Source organism: Semicossyphus pulcher, unplaced genomic scaffold (genome assembly GCF_022749685.1).
Source record: "Semicossyphus pulcher isolate SPU_LCO1_2020_fin unplaced genomic scaffold, fSemPul1.0.p SCAF_7, whole genome shotgun sequence".
NCBI classification, from domain to species: Eukaryota; Metazoa; Chordata; class Actinopteri; order Labriformes; family Labridae; genus Semicossyphus; species Semicossyphus pulcher.
In genome coordinates, this window is record NW_027211748.1 from 30,206,171 (window position 1) to 30,225,257 (window position 19,087).

At 40.4% G+C, this 19,087-nt stretch overlaps 1 pseudogene; it reads left to right on the forward strand.

Moving 5' to 3' along the window:
- The first annotated feature begins 903 nt into the window (after positions 1 to 903).
- Positions 904 to 16,044, forward strand: LOC138611621 (uncharacterized; annotated as a pseudogene).
- Positions 16,045 to 19,087: the final 3,043 nt, after the last annotated feature.

The following is a 19,087-nucleotide window of genomic DNA, read 5'->3' on the forward strand; positions in this document are numbered from 1 at the left end:
GAAATTTAATGACAAACAATGGCTGATTACAGATAACAAACATTAATAGATGTCAGAGTGTTTGTTTTTCCAGAAAAACAACATATATGAGCATCATCACGACCATCATCAGCATCTTCTGTGTGTCTCTGCAGTTCCTCTCACTAACCACATGGTGGTGGTCTTTCTCCTTGATGCTTTCTGTCAGCTCCAGCTGCAAATTCAAATCTATCACTCAGCCATGACGGGAGAGCTTACCTGATGATGTGACAGCGAGCTGACACACAGACACACATGTAACATCAGACATGTTTAATGCAACATGTTCTTCTTCATCCGAATCAATCAGAGAAAACATTCAAATACTGATAATACAACAAAGATATATAGAGGCAGTAATAAATGATCCCATCTGACACTAACCCTCGTCTTCTTCTTCAGCATGAGACGTTTGAAGAGCAGAGTTTGGGAGAATGAAGGTCTCAGTTTGACAAACTGCACAACAAAATAGAAGCTTTTCATTCTTTCTATAGTAAACATGAACAACTATACAGCATGTTCTCGCCTTGAATCCATCATTGTGTTTAAATTGAGCCCAGTGTGTTATTTCTCTTTATTCTAATGAAGCTGTAGTGATTTTACACCCTTCAATAGAGGCTGAACTGTTGTTTTATGGAAAGCAGCAATACTAAACAAAGAAAGTTATTATGATGAATGTTATTATCTTTGTGCTGACTGTGTGCTGTGTACCCCACGACAGCTTCAGCCGAGCCGTCAGTCAGCAGCAGCGGCCTTATCTGTCCGCCGCAGGGGCTGATGGGAGTTCTGAGGTCCTGTTAGAAACCACGTGACCCTCGTCTGATCTCACAGCTCGTCCTCGTTCGGCCTCAGCAGCATCAGAGCGCCACTTCTCCTCAGGTTCCCCAGAGGAAACACCGCTGCACAAGATGCGTCTCCTCCCAGCTGCTGCCCTGTGCTGTCTGTGTTCAGGTGAGTGTTTCCAGCCAATCAGGAGCCCACAGACTCTACCTGTATCAAACGCCAACCTTCACCTGTCTGTCTCTTTCTCCACAGCGCTGCTTGCCACGGCAGCAGAGCTGATTCAGGAGGATTTAACACTGACCAGGAGAGAGGCTGAAAATGTCTCCTTCAGCTGTGGAGGCATCGACCAGTGTGATTATAGCTGGGTATTCTGGCACCAGAAGAAAGACACAGAAACATTCAGAGTGATTCTTATGATAGACAGGAGTGATGATGAAATACGTAAAGTCTTCAATCATCCTCAGGAAGAAGATTTCTCAGCTGTGAATAAACAGAACGTCTGTGAGTTGCAGCTCCAGAACGTTACACTCTCTCATTCAGCCTCATACTACTGTGTCAGCAGCTTTATTGTTGCTCCACACAGAGAACAAAATGATCAAGATACAGAGAAACAATAAAGGTCAGAAACTCATACAAACATCATCCAGGTCAAAAGATCAAATAGATGTGCGGCTGGATCAAAGTCACAACGCTGATGGAAACTTAATGATGTCACAGCTCAGCTCAAGGCCTGCTCATACAAAACACAACATGCTCTCTACTCGTCTCGTGTACAAATCAAACGCTACATCAAAATGTAGAATCAGGCGCACCACCGGATTTTAGTACAGGAAGTGTTCTGGCCTGTAGTCGGAGTAGTTTTGACCAATCACGTGTCAGCAGGCTTCAGTGAATGCAGGAAACTTCAACTTATTGTCCCCGAGGGGAAAATTTGTTTTGCAGCCAAGTAAGAGAAAAAAACCTTTAGAAAACAGACACATAGACTGGGTTAGAAAAAACATGAAAACACATCAGAGTTAACTGAGAATACATCAAGTAAAAAAAACAGGCGAACGTAATCCACCGTGATGACATCATGACTCCCGTCAGCTTCATCTGACAACCATTCAGCTTCTTATTGATCTCTATAAACAGACAGCTGCAGGCTAACAGCTAACAATCTGTGCTACAGCTAACATTCAACTAGAGACAAATCTGCTTGATGCTGTGTCTTAAAAGATGATCAGCGTTTAGATTTCCCGACTTCCTCAAATGCATCATAAACGATGGCTCCGCCTCTGAAGTAAGCCAGAGTGCAGCCTCTGTGTAACTTCCTGTTTACAGTGAGACTGAGACTCAGCACAGACAGATGAACGGGCGCTCCTCCGGGGGATGGGACGAACCGAGAGATGACAGCGTTTATTTAGCAGACACATCTGGAGGGAGAATTTACCTTTGATCTGAACACACGGTCGCTTCTCGAGCTGCTGACTGGACTGTAAACAATGCAGCGCACGGAGGAGGACGTCGGGCTGGGAGTCGTTTATCACGCAGCAAATCTAGAAGATAGGAGGCTCGCCTGTTTTTACAGCGAGCTGCTCGCGGTTCTCGGCCGAACTGAAGGTGAAATGTGGAGAGACATGATCTCTTATCAGCACCACTAATGTTTTATTGTGACGTGTTTCCAGGGCAGCTGATTGGTGGATAAAGTCACTCACAAGGCTCCTCACTGCAGATCCTTCTTCATTTTCTTTGACATAAAACGTAAAGTCATTATGTAAGTAAAAAACAAATCAATAACTCAGGTTACAGACATTATTACCACGTTATTATGTCGTACGACCCCTCAAGTGTGACCGGACACTGCTGCTGACAGGAAGTGCACAGGGCGTAAGGAAGCATCATCATCAACGAGGTCAATATCATCATGAATATCCTGATCAGCATCATCAATATCATCAATAACGTAAAGGTCAGAGGAGGAAGGCCTGTTAGAAGAGAAACCAAGGATTGTGATCAGTGTACACGACAGTCGGTGTATTTGCAGAGCCGACATAAACTTCAAAATGTTTGAGTGCGAGAACGAGGGCGAGAGCCTCCTTTGCGATGGTAGAATACTTCTGTTGATGCCGAGTGAATTTCTTGGAGAAATACGAGACCGGGTGTTCCACCCCATCGTCTCCTTCTCGGAGGAGGACAGCACCCGCTCCCACGTCACTGGCATCAACAGAGAGATTAAACTGACGGTCGAAAACAGGCGCAGCAAGTACAGGGGCATTAGTCAACAAAGCTTTAATACAGTCAAACGCATACTGTGTCAGGGTCCTCGTCTGTCTGCCCCGTGTTTCCCTGTGTTTCCCCTCCCTTGTGTGCCTGTATGTTCTCTCTTTGTGTGTCAGTAGGAGCTGGGCGTGGCCTTGCTGACTTCTCAGAACAAGCCTGCACACCTGCCGCTCATCAGCTCATCAAGCCACCTACACTCTGCTCTGTATAAAAGCCCGGTTGAGACAGTCATTCCTCCCAGTTCGTCCGTTCACCACATGTGCTCTTCGACCAGGCTGCTCTTTGAAAGCTTTTTGACCGTTTGTTTGTCGTACTGACTCTGTGTTTTTTTGTGCTTAGATCCACCTTCTCCTGCCGTCTCCACCGTCTCCACGCCCAGCTCCTGTCCTCAAGCCACTCTGGTCCGCCTTGCCCTGCTCAACTTCAGCCTTTCAGTTTGGAATAAATGACCTTTTGTCAGCCTGCATTTCCAGTGTGTTTGCTGTGTGTACGTGGGTCCAACTTTTTGGTTACATTATAACTAAGGCTGGGCAAGTTAACGCGTTATTATTGCGTTAACTCATAAATTTAATAACGCCGACAATTATTTTATCGCATATTAACGCAGTTTTCATTTGTCTGTTGCTCACTGGCTTTTATTTAGAAAAAGTCTGTTGCGGCGCTCACAGGAACCGGAAAAAGAAATAATTTGCGGCCAAACAAATATGGAGACGAGTGCGCAACTTTTACATGGACAATTTTATTTTAAAGTTCTTCCAGACGGCGGAGTCGACAGAACCAAGGTTATTTTTAACCACTACAAGGCTGAATTTTCGTATCACCGGAGTACTTCCAGTTTAAAATATCACCTAAATGCGGTACACACAGTTGATGCCGGCAAATCACTCACCGAAACAAACAGTGGAGGGAGGCTTCGGCAGACTACGTTGGATGCAACGTGTGGGAGACGTATAGATAAAGCAAGGCAAGACAAGCTAACAAATGCCATAGCGACGTGGATAGCTACAGACTGCAGGCCGATTCGGGTTGTGGAAGATGTCGGTCTGAGAGACGTTCTCAGAATCGCAACAGATGACGGCAGGTATGAGACTCCCTCAAGACGCACCATCACAAGAAGAATACACGAGCTCTATGAAAAGGAGAGGTCTGCAAAAGTGACAGCTTTACAACCTGCACCCTATGTTGCTCTCACTGGGGACTACTGGACATCACTAGGTAACGATAATTACCTCGGAGTTACAGTACATTACATTGATGAACAGTGGGTGCTGCGTTCACATGCTCTGACTGTAATGAAAACCGAGGAGAGACATTATGCTGAAACGTGCGCAGGACACTTTATTCAAGTTGCTCAGCAGTGGAATGTGTCAAATAAAGTCACCACACTTAGCACAGATAGTGCAAGGAATATGATCGCTGCTGCGAGACATCTACCTTTTGAACATGTCCCCTGCTTCGCGCACACTCTCCAGCGTTCTGTCACAGTATCTCTGCAGAACAGTGTGTTTGACAATGTCCTGGCCAAGTGCAGAGAAGTTGTGGGGCACTTTAAACACAGTCCAGCTAATGCTGCAGAATTAGAGCAACAACAAGTTGAACATGGACAAAAGAAGGAGTCGCTTATGCAAGATGTTCCGACCAGATGGAATTCATCTCTGGACATGATAAAAAGCATCCGCCGAAACGAACAGCCACTGAGGGATGTCCTCACCACACACACCAAGATTGCCATGCCAGCTACAGCTGAAATGGACAAACTGCAGAGGTTGGAAATGCTACTGGAGCCTTGCAGGTATGTTATATATCATATTTCTCACTATCCTGTCTGAGTGCATGTTAGAGAGAAATAGTGTGTTTATATGTGTGTGTGTGTCAATATGTAAATGCAGCATGAATATGTAGAGGATATTTTTTGTGTAACAGTGAATGGAATTTATTTGGACTGAAGTGGAATTGATTTTCTGTTGCAGGTATTTGACTGAACTTTTGGGAGGACAAAAGTATGTCTCATGCTCTGTGGCTCTGCCTGCTTTTTGCCATCTCTCCCGGGTGATGGAGAGCTCAGATGATGACCCTGCCTATGTGGCCAAGTTCAAGTCTACATTCAGAAAAGACCTGGAGACACGCATGGGAAATTCTAACATTGCATATCTGAAGATTGCTACTGCATTGGACCCTAGATTCAAGGACCTCAAGTGTATCCCCAGAGCTGAGAGGAAAGAGGTGTGGGCCTCAGTCACCAACTTGGTCAAGGAACAGATGGTTGTTGCAGAGAAACCTTCCGAAGAAAAAGCATCAGAGCCACCAAAGAAAAAGTTAACCCTATTGGCAGCTTCATCTGAGTCTGATTCTGAACAAGAAGAAGACTCAGAGAGAACGTTGTGCGTCGATACAGAGCAGAGCCCACCATCAGTTCAGAGTCCGGTCCATTAGAGTGGTGGTCCAAACATGCAGGCTCACACAGCAGGCTGGCCTCTTATGCACAGAAGTACTTGGCCACACCTGCAACATCCGTTCCCTGTGAAAGGTTGTTTTCTCTTGCTGGTCATATTGTCCAGAAGAAGAGAGCTTCTTTGTCATCTGAAAATGTGAATAATCTTGTGTGTCTTAGTAACTGGCTTGGTGCAGAGGAGTAAAAAAAAAGTCAAGTTCTAGGAACTGACAAACTGCACTGAAAGTGTTTTCTGTTTTTTTTTTGACTGAGATTCTGCAAAGGAAATGCAGTATGAACATGGACTTTACAGACGAGTCCCCTGCACAGTAAATGCCAGCCGTGAACTTTTTTTGTGCTTCACCTCACTTTAACGGGGACATTTGGTACTGAACATAGAGTGGTTATGCTGCTCCCTGAAAACAGAAAAATGTTTCTGCTGTTACCTCAGAAATTGCCTGTTTTAATGTTCTGATTGTGGCTCAAGATTTTGTGGGCAGTTTGTTTTTTTTGTTTAAGTTTAGATTTTCACTAAATATTTTATTTAACTGCTACTGTATAAACAAAATGTTTATGTTAAAAGTGTTTGCACAACAAATGTTATAGCACTTTAGTTCATATGGCAATACATTTAAAATAAAAATTGTGCTATACACTATTTTTGAATTCATTATTGGATTTTGCGTATAACAATGCGATTAATCGCAATTAAAACTTTTAATCGTTGCCCAGCCCTAATTATAACATACTGGCAACTCTGAGAGCAGCAAAAACGCCTTTGGGGCTCAACAAATCGCTGAGCGGAGCCGCGACAGCAGAGACATTTTCACAAGAACGTTTCTGTTTCTAACAGGTTAACTGCTTTGGGGGACTTGTTCTTTTTATTCAACACAAAACAGTTGTTGAAGGTGTGGCCACGCTGCTTACAAGACAAACAAACTGGCTTATCCGTAGCCCCTTCCTTAACACTAGACTTCACCTCCACGTCAGAGCTCCACTTCGCTGACGACACAAAGGACTTGGCTACAGGAAAACTACGCTCTGTGGATAAATGGGACCTTTCAAATGTATCCCTGTGTGTGAGGACGTACTCATCCGCAAACTCGAATCATAATCCAGACTCACTTCAGCCGGTAAGGACGCGTACGCATCCTGCGCTTTACCAGTAAGCACACGCTGAAGAAGCAGAGGCCAGACATTTGTAGGCCATTTCAAAGTCTTCGCCACACGTTCAAACAGAGTAAAACATTGATCCACATCTTTCCCATTAAATGGAGGAATTCATCGGATACATTTATTTATATCAAATTCCTCGTACTGAGAATGAGACGCAGCCGGTGAGGAAGACTGTTGGAGCTCAAGCTGTCTCTTGGTTTCCTCTTGCATTTTTAGTACTTCCAATTCATTGCTCAGTTCTTTTTCTTTCATGTCTAAGCGCTGCATTTCAATTTCCAACTCTTTAAATCGGAGCATTTCTTACAGACTTTGTTTCCAGCAGGTGAACACAACGTACCGGGGTCGCAAAGCAAGGTCTCTGTCTGAGACGGCGCAGACAACAATTCGGATTGTATTACTTGTTTTCTTGATTGCTTAGACACAGTTACCTCAAAGTGATCAGCAATAACGATAACATTTTCTTTCGTGCACCGATGAAACGTATCAAGAGTCGGTTTCCCAACGAAATCATCCAAGTTAACCTCCATTGTTATGAGTTCATGTTAAACAACCGCTGACCACAAAACCGGTCAGGACGGAAACTCAGATTTTACCGGCTGACAAAACACAGCCCAAAAATAGCACAACATACAAAAGATTCACTGCACACACAAAACAGCAGCACAAAGGAATCAACGGCGTCCAACACGTGTGTGCGTAAAACTTCACCTGGCACGCACACACACAGAAGGAGGCACTTTGAAACAAGCAGCAAACTACACAAGGTATCAAAGCAACACACCACTGTCAAACTACGCATCACTTAACACACGGTGAGAGAAAAAGTCACAATGACACAGTTTGCGATCACAAATAACTGCGCCGAGACAACACGCACAGCTACAACACCGAGGCGATCAAAGGGAAAAACATCAGCACTTACCCGCACGCGGCGTCTACATGAGCCGACAAACAAAACCACGCAATGTGGAAAAAAAGGTGTGGACGAGCCCCCAAATATGTTACGGCCTCTGTAACACACACAAAACGGCTCTAGAGACCGAACACATAAAGGACACCATGACCAAAGCTCAAAGTCAAACAATCATATTTTATTGCAACAAAATGCCTGTAAGTAGAAAAACATTAGAGTGACAAACAAAAAGGGTCGAGCTCCCGGCCACAAAGAACAAAAGATGGGGACGGACTGAGCCAGCCATGCAGCTGGCCGTCACACTCAGACCATCCCCCTTCACTCCCTCAAAGAAACTCTACCTAACAAAATAAGAATTCAAAAACTAAACTACCGGGGAGCTCCAACCCAAACTTAAATAATCAATCAATCAATCAATCAAACTTTATTTGTATAGCGCCAAATCATAACCAGGGTTATCTCGAGACACTTTACAGAAAGAGCAGGTCTAGACCGACTCTTTGTTCTGTTATTTAAAGAGAGGCCCAACATGAATCACCATGAGTAGCACTTAGCAATTCGGCACATTGGCAGAAAAACTTCCTTTAACAGGCAGAAACCTCGAGCAGAACCAGACTCATGTTGAAAATCTGAAGAGACTGGATGGGCTGAACATGGGATAGAAGGAGATGCAGGATAGAGACAGGCAAAGAGAGCAACAACAACATATGTTCTTGTTACCACAACAACATATGTCCTTGTTACATGAACAACAACAGACACATACTTATGGTTACAATGCCAATAATAGTGGTAGACTAGGGTGAAGATTAGCTAAATAAATAAATTAGCGAGAGAAGCAGAGTAATGATAAAGGCTGAGGTAATCGTAATTGTAACAGTTGAAGTCAACAGGTCTACTATTAGCATTAGCAGCAACAATAATGATACTATGGGGAAGGCTGATGTTAGTAGTTGTTGCAGTCGAGCAGGTCCACAGCAGCAGGTGGTCTGCAGCAACGATCCTCAGGAACCTTCAAGACAAGGGAGCACAAGAACTCCCGGGAAGATATGTGGTTAGTAATGTTAATGGGACCAGAAGATACAGAGTTAATGAGCTGCATTAATATGACAGAGAGAGAGAGAGAGAGAGAGAGAGAGAGAGAGAGAGAGAGAGAGAGAGACAGAGACAGAGAGAGAGAGAGAGAGAGAGAGAGGGAGAGAGAGAGAGAGAGGGAGACAGAGAGAGAGAGAGAGAGAGAAGCTTGGTGTGCCAGATCCCCCCGGCAGTCTAAACCTATAGCAGCGTAACTCTGGGCTAGTCCAAGCCTGAGCCAGGCCTAACTATAAGCTTTATCAAAGAGGAAAGTTTTAAGTCTACTCTTAAAAGAAGAGAGGGTGTCTGCCTCCCGGACCTTGACTGGTAGATTGTTCCAGAGGAGGGGGGCCTGGTAATTGAAGGCTCTACCTCCAACACTACTCTTAGAGACTTTAGGTACCACAAGCAGGCCTGCATCCTGGGAGCGCAATGTTCTAGAGGGGTAATATGGCACTATGAGCTCTTTAAGATATGATGGTGCCGGACCATTAAGAGCTTTGTAAGTAAGAAGAAGGATTTTAAATTCTATTCTAGATTTTACAGGAAGCCAGTGCAGAGAGGCTAATACAGGAGAGATGTGATCTCTCTTCCTAGTTCTTGTCAGCACACGTGCTGCAGCATTTTGTACCAGCTGCAGAGTTTTTAGTGACTTATTAGGGCAGCCTGATAGTAACGAGTTACAATAATCCAACCTGGAAGTAACGAATGCATGGACCAGTTTTTCTGCATCGTGTTGAGACAGGATGTGTCTGATGTTTGTTGTGAAGATGAAAGAAGGCTGTCCTTGATATTTGTTTTATGTGGGAGATGAAGGACATATCCTGATCAAACAGAACTCCCAGATTCCTAACAGTAGTGCTGGATGCCAGGCTGATGCCATCTAGGGCAGCTATATCATTAGAGAAAGAGTCTCTGAGGTGTTTTGGGCCGAGCACAATAACTTCAGTTTTGTCTGAATTAAGTAGCAGAAAGTTTCTAGTCATCCAGATCTTTATGTCCTTAAGGCATGCTTCTAGTTTAGATAGCTGATTGGTTTCGTCTGGCTTCATAGATAAGTATAATTGAGTATCATCTGCGTAACAATGAAAATTAATGGAGTGTTTCCTCATGATATTACCCAGAGGAAGCATATATAAGGTAAAAACAATCGGTCCAAGCACAGAACCTTGTGGAACTCCATGACTAACTTTGGTTTGCATAGAGGACACATCATGAACATTAACAAACTGAGATCGATCTGATAGATAAGATTTAAACCAACTTAGTGCAGATCCTGTAATGAACATTAAATGTTGTAGTCTCTGTAACAGGATGTGATGGTCTATCGTGTCGAAAGCAGCACTAAGATCTAACAGGACGAGTACAGAGAGAAGTCCTCTGTCTGAAGCAGGAAGTAGATCATTTGAAACTCTCAGTGCCGTCTCAGTGCTGTGGTGGACTCTAAATCCTGACTGAAAGTCCTCAAATAAACTGTTGTTATGAAGAAAGTCACATAATTGATTAGCGACTGCTTTCTCAAGGATCTTTGAGATAAAAGGAAGGTTAGATATAGGTCTATAGTTAGCTAAGGTGCCTGAATCTAGGGTAGGCTTTTTAAGAAGTGGCTTAATTACAGCTAGTTTAAAAGACTGGGGTACATAGCCCGTCGATAAAGACACATTGATCATATCTAGTAAAGAAGTGCTAATTGAGGGAAAGACTTCCTGAAGCAGCTTGGTTGGAATCGGGTCTAAAAGACAGGTTGATGGTTTAGACGAAGATATCAGAGAATTTAGCTCAGGAAGGTCAACTGGAGAAAAACAGTGTAAACATCAGGTTTTTGAGCAGTTTCCAAAGATACATCTGCACCAGTTAACGGCAGGAGGTTACACATTTTGTCTGTAATCTTTAGGATTTTGTCATTAAAGAAGCTCATGAAATCATCACTGCTGAGGCCTATAGGAATACTTGGCTCAGTGGAGCTGTGACTCTCTGTCAGCCTGGCTACAGTGCTGAAAAGGTACCTGGGATTGTTTTTATGTTCTTCTATGAGGGAGGAGTAGTAGACACCTCGAGCATGCCGTAGGGCCTTCCTGTATTTATTAAGACTATTTTGCCAGAGTAAACGAGACTCTTCTGTTTTGGTGGATCGCCACATTCTTTCAAATTTACGCGACATTTGCTTCAAGTTACGAGTTTCTGAGTCATACCATGGAGCTAGCCTCTGTCGTTTAATAATCTTCTTTTTTAAGGGGGCAATCGAGTCTAGAGTACTTCTCAGCAAACCTGCAGGACTATCAACAAACTGATCAAGCTGAGAGGGACTAACATTAGCATCAGAGCTTTCTGTAGTAAACAGATGTGGTAAAGAATTAAAAGCAGCTGGAATTGTTTCCTTAAATTTAGCTACAGTCCTGTCAGACAAACATCTTGTGAGGACATTTTTGTTAACTGGAGAGTAGTCGGTTAATAGGACATCGAATGTTACTAAATAGTGATCTGATAAAAGAGGATTTTGTGGGAAGACAATTAAGTTTTCGGTTTCAAGGCCATAAGCTAGAACAAGGTGGAGGGTGTGGTTAAAGCGGTGAGTAGGCTGGTTTACACTTTGAGTGAAACCAATAGAGTCCAAAAGGGACATAAATGCCATGCTAAGACTATCATTATCAACATCTACATGAATATTGAAGTCCCCTACAATAATTATTTGATCTGAACTCAGGACTAAATCTGATAAAAACTCTGAGAATTCAGTTAGAAAAGCAGAGTATGCGCCAGGAGGGCGGTATACTATCACAAATAAAACAGGCTGTAAAGTTTTACAGGCTGGGTGTGAAAAACTCAGAACAAGGCTTTCAAAAGAGCTGAAACTAAGTTTGGGTCGAGGGTTGATTAGAAGACTAGAACTGAAGATAGCTGCCACTCCACCACCTCGACCAGTGTCTCGAGGAATATGAGTATTAAGATGACTGGGAGGAGTGGATTCATTTAAGCTGACATATTCTTCCTGACACAGCCAAGTCTCAGTTAAAGAGAGTAAATCAATATGATCATCTGATATCAGATTCCAAATAACAAAACCCAGCACGCTAACCCGAGCATGGGAAAGAGAGACAAAAACAGGAAGTGAGGAAAAAGAAAGATTTCCCCCAGAGCTGCGCCTGGACGTGTGATTCAGCTTCTCTCTTTCCTCCTTCTCCACTGGCCTCCTCTTACTCCCCCACCGCCTCTGATGAGGAGGCGGTCCTATGGCTGGTGATCAGGTGTTCTGCTGTTACCTGACAGGTAGAGGGAAAACCAGAGAGGAAGAGAGAGAGAGCAATAGAGCGGCCGGCACGTAACAATGGTGAGCAGCAAGGTGAGCCTGATCTCCTCATGACCTGACTCCGCCCACCAGCTGCCCTGAGGCCTGAACTACAGAACAAGTTCAACATACCCAAACCCTTTTGTTTATCACGAGTCAGTAACCCTTACAAAGGAGGTCGCCACGCTGGTTATCAGCTCGGTGAGGCCGTGTGTGCACTGAAAGCAAACTCACTCCCACTGATTGTGTATTGCAAGCAGCTGATTGGCTGCTCAAAGCATGCTGGGATACCTTTCCCAGCAGACCAAGCGGCCCCTTTGAACACCTTTCCCCTCGTCATGTGACAATCATCCACCTTTAGTGATGAGCTGTTCATTAAAGTCCTTGTGAGGAGCTGGTCGGATTGAATGAATCCTCATTCTCGACAACACGTGACCAGCGAGGCCGACGGGTTCAGACTAATTGATGAGCACGCTCAGTAAGTCAACCAAAGTGTTTCTGTGAGCTCATTCACATAAAGGGGCGGAGTCTGCAGCATATGACCAATCACAAACATGAACAAGTGTTCTGACAGCAGGTGGTCATATTTTACAGACTCAGAGCAAACTCTGATATCAGACAGATATAAAGAAGTGAACTCATAATCCAGACTAAAGTCCACTCAGCTGCAGCTGACAGATCCCCGCCTGTGGAAACGCACAAACTCAGGTTTATAATATCACTGCTGCATCATCAGTGAACGACAGATCCGACTAGGATTACATCTGTGTGTTACAGTCACTTCATTTGTTGCTCACATGTTTTGTTACTGAAGGGAACTTGAAACTTATTCTTGCAGCTGCAGCACAAATTGAAATTAATATCATGGTAAACAAAACAGAGCAGACAAGATGAATGAAGAGAAAAATTAGAGTCCAGTTCATCCTGAGGGGAACATGAATGTGTGATCACATTAAATGTTCATCCATCCAACAGCTGAGATATTTCACTCTGAGCTGAAAACACTGACCTGCTGGTGGCGCTAAAGGAAACGTCAGAATCCACACAGTGAACAAATGAATGAATGAATGAATGAATGAATCCTCAGGGGACCAAGAATGTGTACAGATCAATCCATCCTCTGGTCCAGGTCCGATCCATGTGGACTAAAGTCGTGGACAGACAGACATTAGCTTCCACAGAGCAACACTGCTGGTGTCTAAAGAGACACTAACAGAAGAGACAGTCATGTTGATGTGAACTTTACAATAGAATAAAGAACAATAGAAAACCTTTATTGTCTTTATACAATGTACAATAAAGTTAAGGAATGCTTCACCTTAAGTGAGCGACATTCAGGCACCACAGTAACATATAAACATGCATCAAGTCAAACAATGTGTGTATATTGCACATTAAAATGTTGCACAGTAGATAATATATATTGTACAGTAAATAAAGTGTCTTACATCAGATAAAAACACATCACAGAGCTGAAATATGATCCTGGTTCATCATTTGGACTCGTTCATGTCAGCAGACACTTTGAGCAGCACACAGGTTTTTGTATCAGTCTGTTTCACTGTGGGAAGGAGGATACTCCTACGGCATCTTTGGCTCTGGAACTAAACTGATTGTAACAGGTAAGAACAAACATTCATAACTTCAGTTTTTTTATTTTATTATTTTCTGTGTTTCAGTCTTTACATGTTGTTGTTGTTTTCATATTTAGCAGACAATTCAGCCACACAGCTGTGATAACATTAAAAAGGTTCATGATCCTTTAAAATATCTATTTAAATTTAAATTCACATCTAAAGTTATTCTACATTTCTGCACTGGATGAACCTGAGTTTAAAAGAAAAGGTTTCATCACAATCAGAAATACTTTATTAATCCCCACTTTGTTACAGTCGCTCTGACACAGAGACAGCAAAGGGAAATATATGGCATAGAATAGAAGTCAGAAAAATGTCCAACATGTGCATTCCATATACAAAACAATAAGAGACAAAGATGAAATGCTGAGAAGTGGATCTACGGGGATTTAAATATGAATGCCAGAATTAAATAGAATTGGCAGAATAAAGTTAAATACAAAAAAAGATGCAAAAGAGTTAAATACATAAGAGTTATTTACCAATGAACAGTATAAGGCAGTGTGTAAAGTTAATATATATAATGTTACAAATAAACTGTGTTTGATCATCTCAGTAACTCAGCTTGTTTTGGGAAAACAAGATTATGTATGAAATTACAAACTTTGAAATCTATCAGTTTATTATATTTTTAAAACCATATAACTTTAAATATTTAATCATGTTTAATCATTAAAATGAACCTCATGACAATTGTATCTCATATGATCGTGCATGCGTCTTTAAGTGGAAGATTTATTGATATAATTAGCCAGAAAGATATTTAATATAATATTACTCTACTTTTACTGTCAATGTATTCCAATGTGTATTTTATTATTTAATTAACAGGATGATGTTTAACGGCTCAAAAAGAAACATGTTTGTATCTTAAATATATAGAACAGTAAATATATGTTGGATAGTAAATTAGATTTTATATTAGTTCTTACACACATTAGATTCTTTAACAATACATACAATATTATATTTATTATATATTCTTATAATATTTGGTTCTTCTGCTCTGGGATCAATAATATTTTATCTTATATAATATCTGTATTTTTTATTATTTGACATCCAAACTTTCATTGAAGTTTTGAGTCTAAATTTTAAATTGTGATTAAAAACACTTTTAACTTATTGTTTTATTGATTTGATTCTTCAACAATGAGAGTAAATTACATGATCATAAATCTATAATAAGTTATACATAATGTTGTTAAAATGCTGATTGTATTTAGTGTGAATGTAAATATGTAACTTATAATAATTACATTAACATTAATACAAAGTATTTTATATTGTATAAAGGTATATTAGCTGATTGTGTTATATTGTTATTTTGTTCCTGTCTGTCTTTAATAAATCTGAACTTCTCATGTTAATTTATTTATTGTATTTTTATTAAAAATGATTCAGAATCAGTTTTTTTCAGTGCTTATAGTTGAGTACATGTTAGAGTTTATATAACGAGCTGTTCATATTGTAATAATGACAATGACAATTGTGTTTCATGTGTATGTGTTACCTGTATAATGACATCAGCAGATAACTGTTTGATATGCAGGTGAACACAGTTTATGTGCTGACCTTAGTTCTGTATTGTGTGTGTGTGTGTGTGTGTGTGTGTGTGTGTGCTGCTTCAGACGAGCAGGTAGTGAAGCCCGTGGTGAGCGTGTACCCGGCAGCACCCACAGCCCAGCTGGAGGGGAAGAGCTCCCTGCTGTGTGTGGCCTCAGCCATGTTTCCTCCTCTGGTCCAGATCTCCTGGAGAAGAGGAGCGGAGGACGGTCCTCTGGAGGAGCTGCCCCCTGCTGAGGGAGAGCAGCTGGAGCTCAGAGAGTCGGGACGCACTGCCGCCATCAGAGTGATTGATCATGACGTTTTCTACACATATAAATACCTCTGCTCTGTGCGGCACGAGGGGGGCACAGTGGAGGCCCAAAGAGAACAAGGTAAGGAAGGCTTGTTGTCTGTGGAGATGCTGTCAAAGAAAAGAGGTGAGCAGATGAATGACTCTTCTTTTTTACCTCCTTTCTGTGTCAGAGGTTCCGGCACTTTCCCTGTTTCAATACAAGGTGAAGCTGCTCGTGCTGCTGTACACGGTGCTGATAGTGAAGAGTCTGGTGTACTGCTGTGGACTCTGTCTGCTGAGGATCCTCACAAACAAGGGACCGTCCATCAACAGCACACATGCTGACTGACTGTTTTCTGCTCGACCTTTCTCACAATAAAAACTCATCAATTCACCTCATTTAAAGCTTCATCAGCAGTTAAACGTGTAAAAAAAAATGCCTTATTTGTATAATAGATGATTGATCTTCTATTTAATACAATATTCAGAGTGCAGCAGTTTCTTTTTTTATTCTCTGTAACTTTCTCAATAAACTGAAAAATCCCAGTTTTGTGTTTCATACAAATCTTTCATTTCATTTTGGCTTCACAGCAAAAAACTCAGAATCAGCTTCATTGGCCGCGTTCGTTCACACCTACAAGTAATTTGACTCTGGTTTTTTGTAGCTCTCAATATACGTTTACTCAGCACCAAGAATGAATGTACATATATGTGTTTATAAGAATAGAAGCATACCACTAGGAAAGAACGACACAGTCAGACAAATATTCGCAAACATGTACATTAAGCTGTTATATACATGTGACTTGGTTTGGGTGTGCCACCATGTTCACTGTGCCCCCTTTTCATAACTGTGTCAGTGTGAAAGTAAAGCTCTACGCCGATGACACTGTTGCTTATATACAACAACAAACAGCAGAGCTGCTATGAAGCTACAGCTGCTATAAAATAATTACACAGCGACTTGATCAGTCGGACTGAAGTCTGAATGTTGTTGAAATGATGGGTGTGATAATTTTTTGGTATAGATGCTGATTATACGTAAACTAATATTCATGACGGTGCAAGAAATGTAACAATAAGTTAATCAATAAAGTAATACAATGCAGAAAAACATTATTATGGAGTTATTTATGATATAATTTACTCTTAATTTCAGATTTTAAACCTTTTAAAAATGAAATAAACATAATGTGAAAGTTATCCTAAGATAAAAATTAATTAATTTTATTTTTTAACATTTGTTACAGAATAAAGTTGTTGTCACTTAACATGGATCAAAGAATGATGCTGATGTCATTTTATTCATAAATAAATAACTTGTTGTGTCTATTGATGTTGCACACTTTGATCTTTTCCCACATGTTCTAATATGTTGTTTTATGTTACATGTTGGGATCAGTCATTAAACTCTGACACTTACAGAATCAATAAAACAAAACAAACTAAAATAATTATCACTACAATAATTAGTGTGAGGTCTCTAAACAGATTAAGAGCAGACTGCAGGTTGAACATGTCTTTTTGTTTCAGCTTCTCAGCTCTGAGTTCACAGTTTGAAATGTTTCTCTCACAGATTATAAAAAGCTGAGACAGTTTGTGCTGAGCTCGGAAATCAAACTCAAGTTCCTGGAATGATGCTTTAACCAGAGTCCATGGTTTAAACTGTCGTCCTGTTGTTGATGTGAATAACCTCAGCTAACGGTGAGAAAGCTGCAGAGCAGAAACCCACACAGCCCGTCTGCTGCAGGAAGGAAGTGTAGATTAGCTGCAAACAGTTTTTTATGAGTCCTAATAACCACTGAGGCAGATTCATGTCTGCTGCTGAACACACTCAGGAACCCTTTTTCTCACTGAGCCCAAAGACAAACAGTGACGACCCACCTGGAGGCCGCGTCTGTGGAGTTTATTTATGGATATTTCTCAGATTTCAAAGGTTCACCTCAGAGTTTACACTTGGTGTTCATGTTTCGTTTTGGATTCAGAAACTCAAAGTGCAAACAGGAAACTAAAAGAAATGAGACTTACAATAAACTCTAATGTTAAACAAAATGAATGACATCGTCCTAACTGTCCTTAAATAATACAACTTATCACTAGCAACACATCTGACACATAACAAGATCATCATCAATATAAATTAAAGTGAGACTTTAAAGGTAACATTATATATATGGTGTGTGTGTGTGTGTGTGTGTGTGTGTGTGTGTGTGTGTGTGTGTGGGTCAGACGTCGATTGTAATAGTTTAACTCCGTCTGTGGAAGGAGTGTGTGTTCAAGGCCTTCATGTTTCTTTGGTTGAATTGTGTTTGACAAGATGGATCAACTTCTCTCTTGTTTTTAGTTATAGAAGTTTGTTTTCAGTTGTTTAATAAATTATTTTTGCTTCAGTTTGTAAATAAACTCCTTTAAATTTGCTGATGCTTTGATCCTCTTTTCTTTTTCCTGGGTTTTAATTTATTGATTCTCCTCACATCCCCTTTTATCATTAAACAAGGATTAAAGAATGATGCTGATAATATTTAGTCTATATACATATTTTGCATCATCAAAATCACCGACAGTGTTAGGGGGGAACCACAGCCAGATGAATCTCTTTCCTCTGTGCCATAGAGCTCCACTGTCGTCCAAAAACTGTTGTTTTATTACTAAAATAAAGATCATTATCAATATAAATTAAAGTGAGACTTAAAGGTTACATTATATATTTTTCCCTTTTGTAATAATTATCCTGAAATTAAACAAAAAGTTGAATTAACGTCATCATTTGTTTCATAGTAAAGTTCTTATCATTAAAACTGGATTAAAGAATAATACATACATACGTGCCTATATCTATATGAATGACTAGACCCACATGCATTATTATTGTAATTGTTACTTTTTATGTTGAACTATATGTTTTTGTATGCTTACTTTCATTGTCTAACCTTCATCTTCTTGTTCATTTCACAGTTATTCTTTTTATTGTTTCTTGTTGTTGTTCTTTTGACCCATACTTGTAGAGATGACACTTCCCTTCTGAAAAACTGCTAAATAAATAACATTTTTTTTAAAGTTTCTGTTTCTTCATTTAATCATTTATATTTTATGGAACATAAAATATTTTTTCACACTTTTTTTTTTTTAATAATATCTGTCATTTTGGATCACACATTTTTTTCACACTGTAAACTGCTATAAAAACAATAATTGTGAACTTATAATCCCACTTCTGCTTTAAATATACATCTATGAAACTGCATAAATATATATTTGTTCTTTTTACATTGATAATTTATCATTTAAATTTGTTTGGCCAAGATAAGTAATTAGGATATTAAATTAAATCATTCGAAACAATACAATACAATATGTTTTATCATATTATATTTCCCATATTTTATTTTGTGCTGCCTAAATTTTGGTCAAGTCAGAATATTTTTTTGCTGTTCAAATATTAAAAGCATACTTTCAACATTTGCAGTTTAATATGAGTTTGAATAGATTTTTCCAACAAGATTTCAACATGTTCTTAGTTGCCGGGTAATCAGTTTAAAATGTTTTAAAAGAGTGTGTGATCATTAATGTTCATTTTGTCTGCAGTTACTTTACTTGACATATTCTACAATTAATTTTAAAGAATAATAAACTGTAATTTTTGTGATACAAAATAAAAACAGCAAAT